Genomic DNA, 9,284 nt, shown 5'->3' on the forward strand with positions numbered 1-9,284 from the left:
ACGAGCGCCGGCCCCGCCGAGCCTTTAAGTACCGAGCGCGCCCCCTCCGGGAGAGGCGCCCTCCTCCGGCACCGGGACCCGGAAAGTTGGCGAGAGTGGGAGGGCTCCCGGGGGCAAATCTCCTTCCCTGCTCGGTCGGAGGCAGCTCCACGGGCCGGCGCTCAGCGGGGACTCGCTGCCTCCGCGCCCTCTTGGAAACGGGGCTGTCCGGCGCTGCCCAGGCTAGGCGGTCATTGTGCCCAACCCACAGCCTGGACCGTCGTTAACTTTCAAGATAACCCATAGGGACTTCCAAAATTTTTACTCTCCGTCCCCACCTCCAGCCCGGCTTTCTAAGCCTCGAAACCTACTCACCCTGCAGGGCGGACGAGCGGATGGAAATCGTCCCCCGGCTTCTGCACGGGAAGGGGCTGTTCGCCGTATAGGGGACTCCCTAAAACGAAGGCAGCAGGACCTTCCTACAGGCAAGAAAGAGAAGAGAATAATTGTCAAATATAAAAAGGCTGGTCAAAGAAGGTGTTAACAATTGTGACCAGCTTAGCTTCGAATTCCGCAGTGGGGCGCTGATGGCTTTAAGGCGATGTGCAAACGCTGCCAATGGTTTTGCAGGAATCCTGGAGGTTCCGGAGTCTTAAAGACAAAACAGTTCCTCCTGCGTTTTTTTTACACCTTTATTTCCGACATCCTTGACCTCCTAACTTCCCAACTGACCTTATCGCCAGTAGTTTTCAGGTCCCTAAAAGCTGGTACTAGACTCGGTGATGTGAAGTCGGATGGGGTGGGGAGAGAAAAGGGGTTGTTAGCAGAGGAAGAAAGTTTAGAACCAGCTAAAGACACTGTTTTTACATCTAAGAAAAACTTGAAGAGAAATTATAATTAAAGACTAGTAAAAAAATGAATCTACATGTCTTCCAAACACACTTAAGACAATTTCCATCACTTCTTCTGAAGGTGCAACACATTTACAGGCACCTGAGTTGCAGTTTATAAGCTGCTGCTCCTCAGAAGTGAAGGGGCTCAAGGACTTGCCTGCCCACCCTCACTCACTGTGCCCCCCAAGCCAGCAAAGACCCCAGGCACACCTTCTCCACTCACTCCCATCTTGCACTGCAAAAATCAAATGATTTCACACTTCTGCTTGAGAAAATCTTTACTAATGTGCTGTATGGTTTCTTTTTCATGTATTTTTTAAGAACTGGTATTGAATCCACGATGGGAATGTGTTTTGACCTTCAGACGGCCTGAGGGGCCCTTCCAGAGATGGAGAGAGAAGTGGTAGCCTGGTTAAGAGGAGGGGTCTGGAGTCAGCCAGCCAGCTCTGTCACAAATTGAGACAGTAAGCCTCAGTGACTTCATACGGAAAGGGGGTTGTTCCAAGGATAACTACAAGGTTTGAAGAGATTGGCTGAGGGTAAGTGTTCAGTAAACCTCAGCTAGAGAGCAGCATCCTTTACCCATGCTATGTATCCTTCACGCCCACCCTTACAGAGCACCCACTGACAGGACATTTGTTCAGCGATCAGAGTTCGGATAAGTGAAAAATGCCTTGTCTCTACTATGGCTTTATGGTCTCCTGGAGCCCTGGGCCACCTCCTCCACATCTGGAGGTATCACAGAGCCTGGAGTTGCTGGAGACTTGAGGATCTTTCTGATCCTATCTCCCATCCAAATTGGCAATCTGTAAAATTTTAGATAAGGGGAAACAAGCAGCCTGGTAGTGCGCAAATCCCCATTTAGAGGGTCATCTCCCTGTAAAGGTAGGGCCCAGAATGGCCAGCTGCTCTGTTGTCAAGAGAAGCCAGAAATTTTGATTTTATGTGAAATTTCCTAATTTTTAAGTATTGGCAATTAATTGAAATGTTGGGAGAAAAACAAAACAAAACAAACAAAAAAACCACACTCCTCAGGCCAGGCAAAATGTGTCTATGAAACATACCCAGCCAACTGGCTTGGACGTGACCTGTTTAGAAGCCCCAGGGATGGAGCAGCCAGATTGGAAAGATCCTTTCTGCCCTCAGCACAATAGCAACATGACTTCTCTGAGTGCAAGTTGCTTCCCAGGGGCTGGTCCAGGATCATCTCATGCTTCAACTATGTCCCATAGGCTTATTGCTGGTCTCACTGCCAGCTCCAGAGAGTTTTCCAAAGGATGGGGCTGGCTCAGCGCAACCTCACTAGTCAATCAAAACCTCCAAAATGAACGGTGGGCCCAGATGTAACAACCTGAGAACAATAAACACTCTGCTCATCCCAACTGGCTTTGCCCCCTAAATGGCTTCCCCTGGGGAGCAAACTCCCCTTCTCTGATCTACAGGGCCAGGGACCTGGTATTATCAGGCAGATAAGAGTCTTCACCTTCACCTTCACTTTGTGGCCAGGAGGATTTGCCTGTAATCGGCACCCAGTTTGTGCTGCCCTATTTGCATTCATCCCTTCTTGGGGAGGTGGGTGGGAGATTCTTTAAGAGGCTGATACAAGAAGGCTCAAGTTTATCTCTGCTTACCACTGATGATTTAGAAATAGGACTAATTCCATTCCCAATCACTTAAAAACATGAATTCAGATGTTCCTGAACTGGCTATTACACAGGTTCCAGAGGATAAACCTATTTGGCCCAGTAGTAGAAAACTCCTGCTGCACTTCCACACTCATTTCACAAGTGCTGAAGACCTGCTCTGAGCAGAGGGCAGTGCCGTGGCACCCAGAGGTCTCAGGCTGCTCCCTGCCATCTGAAAGTTTATCCATTTTGGAACTGAGATTACTAGAAGGGGTAAGGGAAGAGGGATGGAGGAATTGGTAAAGGGCCATGAATAGAAATGATGGTGTATATTATTGAATATAATAATTATTCTGTACTGCTCACAAGTACTGATATTCAACTCTGTACCCCACAGATATTACATCCAACTGTTACAATAAAAAATTAAATTAAAAAAATTAAAATAAAAGTTTATCCATTTTGAAGACAAATACACTTGAAAAATTAAAACATTGAAAATGGTAGTTTATAATTAAATGTTGATGAGTGAATCAAGCTAGGAGAGTTTGCGGAGTTCAGGACAGGGATCTCTGTGAGCTAGAATGGGCTGGGCAGTTTCATGGAGAAAGTGAGCTGCTGTATAGAGAGGTAAGACCATTCTAGATGGGAAGAATAGCTTTAGTACAGGAACAGGTATAGGAAGGGTGTGGCGTGTTTGAAGGACAACAAAGAGAGGCCTGGATGAAACCAGACATTTACCCTAAAGAACTCCTTACAGCGCCTGCTATATAGGAAGTGCCTGAGCAGTTCTAGCTGCTATGAGGAGGGGATGCCAGGGACCGGTTGTGGAGTGCCTAGACTGGCTGAATGAGGAGTTTAGATTCCATGTGGTAGGGTACAGAGAACTAGTAAAGATGTCTGAGCAAGGTAGTGATAGGTTTCAAGTACTGTCTGGGGATGATGGGCTGGTGGCATTTTGTGGCAAGGATAAGGATTAGAAATGAGGTACGGAGGATGTATTAGGCGGCAGGTAAACCAACAAAGGGCTGAGAAGGGGCTGCGATGAGAACTGCCAGTGCTACTGAAGGTGAGGGCAAGTGCTGTCAACCACTGTATTAGTCCGTTTGTGTTGCTATAACAAAATACCTGGAACTAGGTTTATAAAGAAAAACGAAATTTATTGCTCACAGTTTCTGAGACTGGGAAGTCCAAAGTCGATCTTGTGGTGGTGACAGTGACCCAGGGGTCTCACATTGCAAGGTGGTGGAAGCAGAGAGAGCGACAGACTCTCCTCTTCTTTTAAAGCCCTCAGAACCATGCCCCTGACCACCAGTTTTAATCCATTCACTACTGCACAGTCCCACAATCCAATCACCTCTTTAAGGCCCACCTTTCAGTTACTGTAATAGGATTTCCCACCCTCTTAACAGTCAGTGGGGGCTAAGTTTCTAATACATAAACTTGGGGGACACAATTCGAGCTTCAGTGAGTTTTGGGGGGACATAATTCAGTCCACTACAACCACCTTGGGCACAACCGAAGGTGGGTGGAGGACTAATCAAGAGAAAGAGACTCAGTTTGGAGAGCTGAAGGGGCCTTTCTCAAAGCTTTGCAGGGTTTGAGGTAATTGAAGCCGACGATTCCACAAACAAGGATTTCATCTTTGAACTAATTTTCAAAATCAAAACTCATGAAATGCTCAAATACCTTGCACCAATAGGAGTCTGCAGGTTCAGTCTTTCTTCACCCCTGGTGCTTGAAGCTGAGGAACAACCTTGGCAGTAAGCAGGCGCCCCTCACTTGCACTGTTCTACTCTGCTGGTCTCCTGGTGAGTGACTAGAGCAGCGGAGGGGGCAGGAGGAAGGAGGGGCAGTCAAGTTCCACCGGCTGCCCCCTCAACCCTCTGACCTCACACTTCAGTGCCCCTCCCTGGCATCCAGCCCATAATCCCTAGCAAAGCAAAACAGGATGGAGAATGTCAGCTCAGCTGCCCAGGCCTCCCTGCATCCCTCCGGGCTTCATCCCATCAACTTCTTAAAGCTAATGAAGGTGAATTTAAAATGGCTTCCAAATAGTAGCAGGTTATGTTCCCCCAGCTGACTGAATAGGGCTTTCTCTTCAAGGTAGCTTAAGCTGCAGTACTAGTTAATACATAATTCAAAGTGGAAAGTGTGTGGCTTGACTACAGCAAGGCAGCTTCTACCAAACAAAGTTATCCTTTCATAACTTTCCCCTCTTACTGACAAGTATTCTGCAATCAGTACCATTCCTAGCTGCTATGTTTGAAGAAGCAGGTTTAAGGACTTTTCTGTGCTGCAGTTCCAATGGTTAGGTTTTAACTCCAGTTTCCCTCTCCTTTGATGGAAAATTCGTTTTCATTTCAAATTAAGGAGCATGGGCACTGCTGGAGGCAGAGCAGTCAGCCCCTGCCAAGGGACCAGATTCTTTTGTGCTGGCTTGAACGTCAGGATTAGGAGGCACACCAGACTGATAACCCAATATCAAACCAGACCTGGAGATGCTTTTCTTGGAATCCTAAACAGAAAAAGCTTTTCCCAGCCACCTTTTCTTTCTCTCTTTCCCCATGTGAATGCAGCAAAAAATCCAGAAGGCAATTTTTAACCATAATCTTTCTTCTTGATGGATACTGTGCAGCTACTAAAGAAGAGAATGTGGGAATATGCAAAACCTTTATGATGAGATGTTAAGTAAATATACAGGATACAAAACTGTTGTGTGTGAATGACTACATTTATGTTGTTGTTTTCTTTAAAATCCTGTGAACTAAAAAGCAGGAGAGAAGCCCACCCAAATATTAAGATCAAGTTTGAGGGGGCTGGCCAGTTAGCTCGTTTGGTTAGAGCACGGTGTTATAACACCAAGGTCAAGGGTTATATCCCCTCACTGGCCAGCCAACAACAACAACAACAAAAAGACCAGGTTTGAAGATATTAAGATCAGGTGGTAGAACAATGGATTCTTTCTTTTCACCTCTTTCTCTGTAGTCTCTGAATTTTCTATTAATAAGCCTAATAATTTTGTAATAAAAAGGTATTTTTAAATGCTTTGAATTCTGAGTTCACAGAACTTCCTTCTAAGCTGGGCTGGGTAGGATGCAGCCTATATAATACATGAGTTCATGTGAAAAAGGTTTGGCAACCTCATCAATCTACAATGAAAGCAGTAAATAAAGCTGGGAGAGCCAGGATATAAGATTAGTGGTAGCCAAAACTCGAGTGACTTCCTTTCTCTAAATTTTGAGAGAATTTAGCAGGACGGGGGAGTATGTAGAGCTGTGCCAGCTCCTCCAGCACCTTTGAGTGAATTATGAAGGCACAGGGCCTGGCTGGTGGGAGCCCCCCGCTCACCTCCTCATCCAGGATCATGGTGAGCCTGGTTAAGGGAGGTTGGTCCCCATTATATATTTCCAAGAATAAAAAAGTATTTCCAAGAATGATGATATCAGCAGCAGGGCTTTCCTGCCCAAGAAATCCCAGGGAGAGGTTCTCTCCTTTGGGTGTCATAAACCTAGTCCCATGCAAGTACCAAACAGGCATGTCCACACCCACATGTGCACATAACTCACTGTGACACCATATGGACACATGCACACTTGCTCCATTACACAAGTGCACACACTCTTTTCCAGACCTTGGTGGAACACAATCCCAGTCTATAGTCTAAATTGCCAGATCAGCAGGAGGGGAACAAATCACTTAAGGTAACGTTGTTCCAAATTCATTTGGCTCTTGTTACAATAACATCAACCACAATTCTTAAATGTGCTGGCTCTTTCTCATGTACTCTTTTTTTTTTTTTTTTTGCAGCTGACTGGTATGGGATCTGAACCCTTAACCTATGGCTATAACACCATACTGTAACCAACTGAGCTAACTGGCCAGCCCCCCTCTTTCTCGATTAAAGACATCATGAGTCACTGTCACAGAGGAGGTCCAAAGCTGAACCCTCCATAAAAGCAGTTAGAGAAGAGCCCAGGGTAGAGGCAGTTCCCATCAGCATCTTTGTGGGTAGGGGCCCCCCAAAGTTATGTCCTACTTAGTTTTTTTTCTGATTAGGACACCCCCGCCCTCACAATTTTGTTGTTATTGTTGGCAGCTGGCCGGTAAGGGGATCCGAATCCTTGACATACACACACTTTCTTTTCTCACCAGATAAGCCAGTGCAGTGGTTCTCACGTCTGGCTGCTGTACATTAGACTTTTTAAAAACCTGGGAGCTTTTCAAAAAACACTAATGCCTGGAACTTATCCCAGATCAATTTAATCAGAATCACTGGGGGTGGGCCCCAGGCTTGCACTAAAAAAAAAAAAAAAAAATTCCCCAGGCGATTCTCTTATGTATCCAGGGTTGAGAATACATCCTGGGGATTTTCCTCAGCTGAGGTTTGCAAGTGCACTTCTGGCACCGAGAAGCCAGTAGAAAGCCAGCCAGTCAGGTGGTGAGCTAGAGAGTGTGCAAGACGTGTCCATCCATTTTCCTCCAGCACCAGGCCTGCCACAGCATAGGCACCTGTTTGAATTAACTGACCTTAAAAACTTAACAATGAACTAATGCACTATCAAAGTAAAAGGAGAAAGGATGTGCATTTGAACTGGAAATTAGGAAGAAAAGCCAGGGAGAAACGCAGGAGAACAGGACCAGATGGGCAAGGCCAGTCCCCGGGTCTCTCCAACACACCTGGAATTGACAATCTTTTCACTGGCAAAGACTGCCTGCTTTTTTCAAGGAGAACTGGGGGAAAACCAGCTAGTCCTTGTCAGTGAGAGGACAGAGCTGCCAAAATGACTTGGATTCACTTTCAGTTTCTAAATAACACAACTGCACTTTGGAGCTTTCTCTACCAAAGGATGGGGAAGGGTAGCCTCAAGACTCATGAGGGCTCTGAGCTGCTTTCCTTTGGGGAATGGAGTCCCCATTACTCTCTCTCACATGGCCCTGGTCTTAGCCACAGAGAAATACCCACATGAACATGCAGAGCCTTGTTCTTTGCAATCTCTTAACAACTTTTTTGGGGGGGACGTGCTCACCCCACTCCCAGCTCTTTGAAGCATCAGCATCACTATTCTCTTAGTAAAGACTTCTCTAATTTCAGGCTGGCTTTTCTGTTGAATTAATATGGTCGCCATAGGTTTTGAAGTTTTGAAAGTGGTGTGTGGTCCCATAAAGGTGTGTGTGTATGGGGGTGGGGATGGCTTGTTCTAGAGACTCCGGAAGTGCAGAACAGGCAGCTTTGTTCTCGCCAGCACCAGGTGGCTACCTGTGCGTGTGACGACTAGGGCTGTTAATCAGAAAAGCCCCACCCAGGCAGCATTCTGAGCTGGCTTCAGCTCTTCAAAGAGACAGTGAAGAAGAAATCTTACATCATTTTATAAACCATTTACAAGCCCAGTAGCTTTCCTAGTTTCCCAGCAGAGAGATGCTCCTGCAGCTCCGCAGCCTACCCTCTCCTGCAGTCAACAACTCCCGCCCTCAGCGCTTCTGCAGCTCTGTGCTGGAGATAGGGGCAAGCCGACTAGTTGGTACTATGAACTAGAGAATGAAGGAAGAAGTTTCTCTGCTCTCCTGCACTCATGTCTCCTCCCTTTACTCTATTGCTTTCAATTTACAAGAACTTACCTCTCTGGACCTTTTTTCTCTTCTCCAAAAGAGGGCCATTAATCCAGCCTTTCTCCTCTCTCAAGGAATGGTATGGGAATACAGCTATTAATGTATATATATTTTGAGCTTCTTACAAGGAATAACAGTTGAAAATGATCCATTGTTATTCTGGAAATGAAATCTGAGAACTGAAACCCTGCTTACAGATGAAAAGGTTAAAAACACCACCACCTTCACAGAGCACATTTCTGGGCTCTTTCTGGAGTTCCTGGGAGGAATTACTACATGCTCTATGCTGTACACCTGTGCCATGGCTCTGCCGCCTCTGCTCCCAAGAAGGCAGTTGTAGATGTCTACTACCTTGGCCACCCCACGAAGGAAGACCAAGCCTTTCAATAAGCAATTTATCAAAGCTGCCAAAGTCCAGCAGCAGGTGGGCTGGAGAACTTTAACAAACGTTTCCAGCTTCTGGGGAAACTACAAGGTCAAACACAGGATGTATAACAACTTCTGGTGTCTAAGGCAGAGTTTGGATGTACAAAGACACTATTTTGAGGGAATCGGGTGTGAAGCTTCACCTGACATAGGTGGTCCATTTAAACAAGCAGGGAACCACTTTCTCTATCCTCACTCTTACTAAGAAAGGTTTTTTACAGTTTGATAATATGGTATAGTATCTATTCAGTAGCAGCAAAGCACAGAGGTTAAAAGCACAGCCTTTGGAGCCAGACTGCCTGGGTCCAAATACTGGTTTGGCTACTTCTTGCTAGCTATGTAATGTGGGGCAAGTAATTAGCTTTTGTCTGTCTCAGTTTTCCCATCTGTAAAAGAGGAATAATAATAATCCCTATCCCACAGGCCCAGTACGAGGACTAGGTGGATTAATAAGTGTCAAAAGCACAGAAGAGCCTACTAAGCTCTTAAGAGTGTTAACTGCAATCATGACGACTATGAAAAGTGATACAGATCTACAACAACCATTCATCCCACGATTTTAGGATGAACCCAATACTCTGAGGGGCCATCAGACCCTATGTCCTGAGTCTGGTTTGGGAAATATGGTCAATATCCTGGGGATACTCCAAACCCCGTATCCTTTACCCTAAGGACAAAGTCTCAGAGCTGAGAGTCTGGTTAAAGCCCTTTTTTTTTTTTTTTTTTTTTTTTTTTTTTTTTTTTGGTCTCC

At 45.8% G+C, this 9,284-nt stretch overlaps 1 protein-coding gene across 1 annotated transcript in view; it reads right to left on the reverse strand.

Annotated features, from left to right (window-relative positions):
- Positions 1-577, reverse strand: part of HAS3 (hyaluronan synthase 3) — a 12,090-nt gene extending 11,513 nt beyond the window's left edge. The window contains exon 1 of the mRNA XM_008567003.1: positions 355-577. The gene's annotated coding sequence lies outside the window, so the exon portion shown is untranslated. The remainder of the gene's footprint in view (positions 1-354) is intronic.
- Positions 578-9,284: the final 8,707 nt, after the last annotated feature.

This window comes from Galeopterus variegatus, unplaced genomic scaffold (genome assembly GCF_000696425.1).
Source record: "Galeopterus variegatus unplaced genomic scaffold, G_variegatus-3.0.2 Scaffold18, whole genome shotgun sequence".
Classification (NCBI taxonomy): Eukaryota; Metazoa; Chordata; class Mammalia; order Dermoptera; family Cynocephalidae; genus Galeopterus; species Galeopterus variegatus.